This window comes from Eleutherodactylus coqui, chromosome 7 (assembly GCF_035609145.1).
Source record: "Eleutherodactylus coqui strain aEleCoq1 chromosome 7, aEleCoq1.hap1, whole genome shotgun sequence".
NCBI lineage: Eukaryota > Metazoa > Chordata > Amphibia > Anura > Eleutherodactylidae > Eleutherodactylus > Eleutherodactylus coqui.
Window position 1 is genome coordinate 220960291 of NC_089843.1, and position 10322 is coordinate 220970612.

A 10322-nucleotide genomic window follows, 5' to 3' on the forward strand; every position below is an offset into this window, starting at 1 on the left:
GCCCCCTAATCTTTAGAGACGAGCGGGCAGATACTCGAATAAGGCACTAGTCGCTCGAGTAGTTTTCCTAATCGAGTATGCTCGCTCATCTCTAGTGGTAAGTGTAGATGCGCTTGTGAAGGAGGAACGTTTATTAATAAAGGGGCAGGCTGCACAGTTCGAACATGGGTATTTACCCACAAAATGGTGGCGTCCAACCCGCATGGTGTCTGGGGTTATTGATTGCAGATGACTTAACTAATGTGTCACGTAGACTCCGCCCGCGTCTGACTGTAATGGCTGGGTATTCAGGGAGATGTTCTATCAAGTCTGTGTCTTCTCTCAGTAAGTCTCCGAACCGGCCCACGATTTTCCAGATGTCAGAAGCTGCTGAATCAAAAGTACCAATAATCCAGATTTTTTTTTTTTCCCCCCTCTGTTGTTTTTTTCTCGGCTGTAGTAATTCTGTTCTATTTTGGTTTGCTGCAAATTGTTTGGCCACCCTAATGATCTCTAGATAGCCTCGATCCATAAGTCTTTTGGGCAGTTTCTCACTTTCTCTCTCGAAATCATCAATAAAGGAACAGTTGCGGCGCCCTAATAACTGTGTATATCACGGGTCAGTATATAGATCTCTCCCATCATCTATTATATCCAGGACTGTAACAAGGGGGCGTTCTAATAACTATGTATAATATATCAGGGGTCAGTACAGAGATCTCTCCCATCATCTATTATACCCAGGACTGTAACAAGGGGGCGTTCTAATAACTATGTATAATATATCAGGGGTCAGTACAGAGATCTCTCCCATCATCTATTATACCCAGGACTGTAACAAGGGGGCGTTCTAATAACTATGTATAATATATCAGGGGTCAGTACAGAGATCTCTACCATCATCTATTATACCCAGGACTGTAACAAGGGGGCGCTCTAATAACTATGTATAATATATCAGGGGTCAGTACAGAGATCTCTCCCATCATCTATTATACCCAGGACTGTAACAAGGGGGCGTTCTAATAACTATGTATAATATATCAGGGGTCAGTACAGAGATCTCTCCCATCATCTATTATACCCAGGACTGTAACAAGGGGGCGTTCTAATAACTATGTATAATATATCAGGGGTCAGTACAGAGATCTCTCCCATCATCTATTATACCCAGGACTGTAACAAGGGGGCGTTCTAATAACTATGTATAATATATCAGGGGTCAGTACAGAGATCTCTCCCATCATCTATTATACCCAGGACTGTAACAAGGGGGCGTTCTAATAACTATGTATAATATATCAGGGGTCAGTACAGAGATCTCTACCATCATCTATTATACCCAGGACTGTAACAAGGGGGCGCTCTAATAACTATGTATAATATATCAGGGGTCAGTACAGAGATCTCTCCCATCATCTATTATACCCAGGACTGTAACAAGGGGGCGTTCTAATAACTATGTATAGATATATCAGGGGTCAGTACAGAGATCTCTCCCATCATCTATTATACCCAGGACTGTAACAAGGGGGCGTTCTAATAACTATGTATAATATATCAGGGGTCAGTACAGAGATCTCTACCATCATCTATTATACCCAGGACTGTAACAAGGGGGCGCTCTAATAACTATGTATAATATATCAGGGGTCAGTACAGAGATCTCTCCCATCATCTATTATACCCAGGACTGTAACAAGGGGGCGTTCTAATAACTATGTATAATATATCAGGGGTCAGTACAGAGATCTCTACCATCATCTATTATATCCAGGACTGTAACAAGGGGGCGTTCTAATAACTATGTATAATATATCAGGGGTCAGTACAGAGATCTCTACCATCATCTATTATACCCAGGACTGTAACAAGGGGGCGTTCTAATAACTATGTATAATATATCAGGGGTCAGTACAGAGATCTCTACCATCATCTATTATACCCAGGACTGTAACAAGGGGGCGTTCTAATAACTATGTATAATATATCAGGGGTCAGTACAGAGATCTCTACCATCATCTATTATACCCAGGACTGTAACAAGGGGGCGTTCTAATAACTATGTATAATATATCAGGGGTCAGTACAGAGATCTCTCCCATCATCTATTATACCCAGGACTGTAACAAGGGGGCGCTCTAATAACTATGTATAATATATCAGGGGTCAGTACAGAGATCTCTCCCATCATCTATTATACCCAGGACTGTAACAAGGGGGCGTTCTAATAACTATGTATAATATATCAGGGGTCAGTACAGAGATCTCTACCATCATCTATTATACCCAGGACTGTAACAAGGGGGCGCTCTAATAACTATGTATAATATATCAGGGGTCAGTACAGAGATCTCTCCCATCTATTATACCCAGGACTGTAACAAGGGGGCGCTCTAATAACTATGTATAGATATATTAGGGGTCAGTACAGAGATCTGTCCCATCATCTTTTATACCCAGGACTATAACAAGGGGATGCTCTAATAACTATGTATAGATATATCAGGGGTCAGTACAGAGATCTCTCCCATCTATTATACCCAGGACTGTAACAAGCGGGCGCTCTAATAACTATGTATAATATATCAGGGGTCAGTACAGAGATCTCTCCCATCATCTATTATACCCAGGACTGTAACAAGGGGGCGCTCTAATAACTATGTATAGATATATCAGGGGTCAGTACAGAGATCTCTCTTATCTATTATACCCAGGACTGTAACAAGGGGGTGCTCTAATAACTATGTAAAATATATCAGGGGTCAGTACAGAGATCTCTCCCATCATCTATTATACCAAGGACTGTAACAAGGGGGCGCTCTAATAACTATGTATAGATATATCAGGGGTCAGTACAGAGATCTCTCTTATCTATTATACCCAGGACTGTAACAAGGGGGCGCTCTAATAACTATGTATAATATATCAGGGGTCCGTACAGAGATCTCTCCCATCATCTATTATACCCAGGACTGTAACAAGGGGATGCTCTAATAACTATGTATAGATATACCAGGGGTCAGTACTGAGATCTCTCCCATCTATTATACCCAGGACTGTAACAAGGGGATGCTCTAATAACTATGTATAGATATATCAGGGGTCAGTACAGAGATCTCTCCCATCATCTATTATATCCAGGACTGTAACAAGGGGGCGTTCTAATAACTATGTATAATATATCAGGGGTCAGTACAGAGATCTCTCCCATCATCTATTATACCCAGGACTATAACAAGGGGGCGTTCTAATAACTATGTATAATATATCAGGGGTCAGTACAGAGATCTCTCCCATCATCTATTATATCCAGGACTGTAACAAGGGGGCGTTCTAATAACTATGTATAATATATCAGGGGTCAGTACAGAGATCTCTCCCATCATCTATTATACCCAGGACTGTAACAAGGGGGCGTTCTAATAACTATGTATAATATATCAGGGGTCAGTACAGAGATCTCTCCCATCATCTATTATACCCAGGACTGTAACAAGGGGGCGTTCTAATAACTATGTATAATATATCAGGGGTCAGTACAGAGATCTCTACCATCATCTATTATACCCAGGACTGTAACAAGGGGGCGCTCTAATAACTATGTATAATATATCAGGGGTCAGTACAGAGATCTCTCCCATCATCTATTATACCCAGGACTGTAACAAGGGGGCGTTCTAATAACTATGTATAATATATCAGGGGTCAGTACAGAGATCTCTCCCATCATCTATTATACCCAGGACTGTAACAAGGGGGCGTTCTAATAACTATGTATAATATATCAGGGGTCAGTACAGAGATCTCTCCCATCATCTATTATACCCAGGACTGTAACAAGGGGGCGTTCTAATAACTATGTATAATATATCAGGGGTCAGTACAGAGATCTCTCCCATCATCTATTATACCCAGGACTGTAACAAGGGGGCGTTCTAATAACTATGTATAATATATCAGGGGTCAGTACAGAGATCTCTACCATCATCTATTATACCCAGGACTGTAACAAGGGGGCGCTCTAATAACTATGTATAATATATCAGGGGTCAGTACAGAGATCTCTCCCATCATCTATTATACCCAGGACTGTAACAAGGGGGCGTTCTAATAACTATGTATAGATATATCAGGGGTCAGTACAGAGATCTCTCCCATCATCTATTATACCCAGGACTGTAACAAGGGGGCGTTCTAATAACTATGTATAATATATCAGGGGTCAGTACAGAGATCTCTACCATCATCTATTATACCCAGGACTGTAACAAGGGGGCGCTCTAATAACTATGTATAATATATCAGGGGTCAGTACAGAGATCTCTCCCATCATCTATTATACCCAGGACTGTAACAAGGGGGCGTTCTAATAACTATGTATAATATATCAGGGGTCAGTACAGAGATCTCTACCATCATCTATTATATCCAGGACTGTAACAAGGGGGCGTTCTAATAACTATGTATAATATATCAGGGGTCAGTACAGAGATCTCTACCATCATCTATTATACCCAGGACTGTAACAAGGGGGCGTTCTAATAACTATGTATAATATATCAGGGGTCAGTACAGAGATCTCTACCATCATCTATTATACCCAGGACTGTAACAAGGGGGCGTTCTAATAACTATGTATAATATATCAGGGGTCAGTACAGAGATCTCTACCATCATCTATTATACCCAGGACTGTAACAAGGGGGCGTTCTAATAACTATGTATAATATATCAGGGGTCAGTACAGAGATCTCTCCCATCATCTATTATACCCAGGACTGTAACAAGGGGGCGCTCTAATAACTATGTATAATATATCAGGGGTCAGTACAGAGATCTCTCCCATCATCTATTATACCCAGGACTGTAACAAGGGGGCGTTCTAATAACTATGTATAATATATCAGGGGTCAGTACAGAGATCTCTACCATCATCTATTATACCCAGGACTGTAACAAGGGGGCGCTCTAATAACTATGTATAATATATCAGGGGTCAGTACAGAGATCTCTCCCATCTATTATACCCAGGACTGTAACAAGGGGGCGCTCTAATAACTATGTATAGATATATTAGGGGTCAGTACAGAGATCTGTCCCATCATCTTTTATACCCAGGACTATAACAAGGGGATGCTCTAATAACTATGTATAGATATATCAGGGGTCAGTACAGAGATCTCTCCCATCTATTATACCCAGGACTGTAACAAGCGGGCGCTCTAATAACTATGTATAATATATCAGGGGTCAGTACAGAGATCTCTCCCATCATCTATTATACCCAGGACTGTAACAAGGGGGCGCTCTAATAACTATGTATAGATATATCAGGGGTCAGTACAGAGATCTCTCTTATCTATTATACCCAGGACTGTAACAAGGGGGTGCTCTAATAACTATGTAAAATATATCAGGGGTCAGTACAGAGATCTCTCCCATCATCTATTATACCAAGGACTGTAACAAGGGGGCGCTCTAATAACTATGTATAGATATATCAGGGGTCAGTACAGAGATCTCTCTTATCTATTATACCCAGGACTGTAACAAGGGGGCGCTCTAATAACTATGTATAATATATCAGGGGTCCGTACAGAGATCTCTCCCATCATCTATTATACCCAGGACTGTAACAAGGGGATGCTCTAATAACTATGTATAGATATACCAGGGGTCAGTACTGAGATCTCTCCCATCTATTATACCCAGGACTGTAACAAGGGGATGCTCTAATAACTATGTATAGATATATCAGGGGTCAGTACAGAGATCTCTCCCATCATCTATTATATCCAGGACTGTAACAAGGGGGCGTTCTAATAACTATGTATAATATATCAGGGGTCAGTACAGAGATCTCTCCCATCATCTATTATACCCAGGACTATAACAAGGGGGCGTTCTAATAACTATGTATAATATATCAGGGGTCAGTACAGAGATCTCTCCCATCATCTATTATATCCAGGACTGTAACAAGGGGGCGTTCTAATAACTATGTATAATATATCAGGGGTCAGTACAGAGATCTCTACCATCATCTATTATACCCAGGACTGTAACAAGGGGGCGCTCTAATAACTATGTAAAATATATCAGGGGTCAGTACAGAGATCTCTCCCATCTATTATACCCAGGACTGTAACAAGGGGGCGCTCTAATAACTATGTATAGATATATTAGGGGTCAGTACAGAGATCTGTCCCATCATCTATTATACCCAGGACTATAACAAGGGGATGCTCTAATAACTATGTATAGATATATCAGGGGTCAGTACAGAGATCTCTCCCATCTATTATACCCAGGACTGTAACAAGGGGGCGCTCTAATAACTATGTATAATATATCAGGGGTCAGTACAGAGATCTCTCCCATCATCTATTATACCCAGGACTGTAACAAGGGGGCGCTCTAATAACTATGTATAGATATATCAGGGGTCAGTACAGAGATCTCTCTTATCTATTATACCCAGGACTGTAACAAGGGGGCGCTCTAATAACTATGTAAAATATATCAGGGGTCAGTACAGAGATCTCTCCCATCATCTATTATACCAAGGACTGTAACAAGGGGGCGCTCTAATAACTATGTATAGATATATCAGGGGTCAGTACAGAGATCTCTCTTATCTATTATACCCAGGACTGTAACAAGGGGGCGCTCTAATAACTATGTATAATATTTCAGGGGTCCGTACAGAGATCTCTCCCATCATCTATTATACCCAGGACTGTAACAAGGGGATGCTCTAATAACTATGTATAGATATACCAGGGGTCAGTACTGAGATCTCTCCCATCTATTATACCCAGGACTGTAACAAGGGGATGCTCTAATAACTATGTATAGATATATCAGGGGTCAGTACAGAGATCTCTTATCTATTATACCCAGGACTGTAACAAGGGGGCGCTCTAATAACTATGTAAAATATATCAGGGGTCAGTACAGAGATCTCTCCCATCATCTATTATACCCAGGACTGTAACAAAGGAGCACTCTAATAACTATGTATAATATATCAGGGGTCAGTACAGAGATCTCTCCCATCATCTATTATACCCAGGAATGTAACAAGGGGGCGCTCTAATAACTATGTATAGATATATCATGGTCAGTACAGAGATCTCTCCCATCATCTATTATACCCAGGACTGTAATATGGGGGTGCTCTAATAACTATATATAATGTATCAGAGGTAAGTACAGAGATCTCTCTTATCATCTATTATACCCAGGACTGTAACAAGGGGGCGCTCTAATAACTCTGTATAATATATCAGGGGTCAGTACAGAGATCTCTTCCATCATCTATTATACCCAGAACTGTAACAAGGGAGCGCTCTAATAACTATGTATACTATATCAGGGGTCAGTACAGAGATCTTTCCCATCATCTATTTATACCCAGGACTGTAACAAGGGGGCGCTCTAATAACTATGTATACTATATCAGGGGTCAGTACAGAGATATCCCCTTTGATCTATTTCATCCAGGACTGTAACAAGGGGGCGCTCTAATAACTATGTATAATATCAGGGGTCAGTACAGAGATATCTCCCACCATCTATTATACCCAGGACTGTAACAAGGGGGCGCTCTAATAATTATGTATAGATATATCAGGAGTCAGTGCAGAGATCTCTCCCATCATCTATTATACCCAGGGCTGTAACAAGGGGGCGCTCTAATAACTATATATATCAGGGGTCAGTACAGAGATCTCTGTCATCTATTATACCCAGGACTGTAACAAGGGGCGCTCTAATAACTATGTATAATATATCAGGGGTCAGTACAGAGATCTCTCCCATCATCTATTATACCCAGGACTGTAACAAGGGGGCACTCTACTAACTATGCATAATATATCAGGAGTCAGTACAGAGATCTTTCATATCATCTATTACACCCAGGACTATAACAAGGGGGCGCTCTAATAACTATGTATAATGTATCAGGGGTCAGTACAGAGCTCTCTCCCATCATCTATTATACCCAGGACTGTAACAAGGGGGCGCTCTAATAACTATGTATAATATATCAGGGGTCAGTACAGAGATCTCTCCCATCATCTATATATTCCCAGGACTGTAACAAGGGGGCGCTCTAATAACTATGTATAATATATCAGGAGTCAGTACAGAGATTTCTCCCATCATCTATTATACCCAGGACTATAACAAGGGGGCGCTCTACTATGTATAATATATCAGGAATCAGTACAGAGATCTTTCATATCATCTATAACACCCAGGACTGTACCAAGGGGGCGCTCTAATAACTGTATAATATATCAGGAGTCAGTACAGAGATCTCTCTCATCATCTATTATATCCAGGACTGTAACAAGGGGGCGCTCTAATAACTATGTATATCAGCGGTCAGTACAGGGATCTCTCTATCATCTATTATACCCAGGACTGTAACAAGGGGGCGGTCTAATAACTATGTATAATATATCAGGGATCAGTACAGAGATCTCTGTCATCATCTATTATACCCAGGACTGTAACAAGGGGGCGTTCTAATAACTATGTATAATATATCAGGGGTCAGTACAGAGATCTCTCCCATCATCTATTATACCCAGGACTGTAACAAGGGGGACTCTAATAACTATGCATAATATATCAGGAGTCAGTACAGAGATCTCTCTCATCATCTATTATACCCAGGTCTGTAACAAGGGGGCGCTCTAATAACTATATATTGATACGTATTAGGGGACAATACATAAATCTCTCTCATCATCTATTTATTCCCAGGACTGTAACAAGGGGGCACCCTAATAACTATGTATAATATATCAGGGGTCAGTACAGAGATCTCTCCCATCATCTATTATACCCAGGACTGTAACAAGGAGGCGCTCTAATAACTATGTATAGATATATAAGGGGTCAGTACAGAGATCTCTCCCATCATCTATTATACCCAGGACTGTAACAAGGGGGACTCTAATAACTATGCATAATATATCAGGAGTCAGTACAGAGATCTCTCTCATCATCTATTATACCCAGGTCTGTAACAAGGGGGCGCTCTAATAACTATATATTGATACGTATTAGGGGACAATACATAAATCTCTCTCATCATCTATTTATACCCAGGACTGTAACAAGGGGGCGCTCTAAATACTATGTGTAGATATATCAGGGGTCAGTACAGAGATCTCTCCCATCATCTATTATACCCAGGACGGTAACAAGGGGCGCGCTCTAATAACTATGTATAGATATATCAGGGGTCAGTACAGATCTCTCCTATCATCTATTATACCCCGGACTGTAACAAGGGGGCGCTCTAATAACTATGTTTATCAGGGCGCTCTAAATACTATGTATAAATATATCAGGGGACAATATTTATGTCATGAGCTTTAGCTGTATTCCTGGTACGGTGTATTTATGTACTTTGGTAAGTTCTGGTGCCAAATTTACAAACAGGTGAAAGTCCATTTACACGGGACCAATGTTTGGGTAAACGATGCCCGACACTCGTCCCTGTGTTTTCTTGCTCTCCTGCTCCTGCACAGGAGCTAGCTGGTTCACAGAGCAGCCAGCAGGGGGCGGGGCAGTGCAGGAGATTTCTCTCACTTCCCCGCCCCCTCTCCATTGAGATAACACAGCTGACGTTCACTACTGAACAGCCGCTGTTTAAACTGCAGGATTAGCTGATCGTCCATTATTTATACAGCATACAAGATCAGTGATCAGCTCATTTGATGTGGTCCACTGCTGAAGATCCGTAGCAAATCCACCATCTGTGACCATACTGTAAGGCTGGGCCGGTACTCCCGCAACGTGACCGGACCCCGAGGCTGGGCCGGTACTCCCGCACGTGACCGGACCCCGAGGCTGGGCCGGTACTCCCGCACGTGACCGGACCCCGAGGCTGGGCCGGTACTCCCGCACGTGACCGGACCCCGAGGCTGGGCCGGTACTCCCGCAACGTGACCGGACCCCGAGGCTGGGCCGGTACTCCCGCAACGTGACCAGATCCTGAGCCGGTACTCCCGCAACGTGACCGGACGCCGAGGCCGGGACGGTGCACCCGCAGCCTGACCGGACCCCGAGGCCGGGACGGTACTCCCGCAACGTGGCCGAGGCCGGGACGGTGCTCCCGCAGCCTGACCGGACCCCGAGGCCGGGACGGTGCTCCCGCAGCCTGACCGGACCCCGAGGCCGGGACGGTGCTCCCGCAGCCTGACCGGACCCCGAGGCCGGGACGGTACTCCCGCAGCCTGACCGGACCCCGAGGCCGGGACGGTACTCCCGCAGCCTGACCCGACCCCGAGGCCGGGACGGTACTCCCGCAGCCTGAC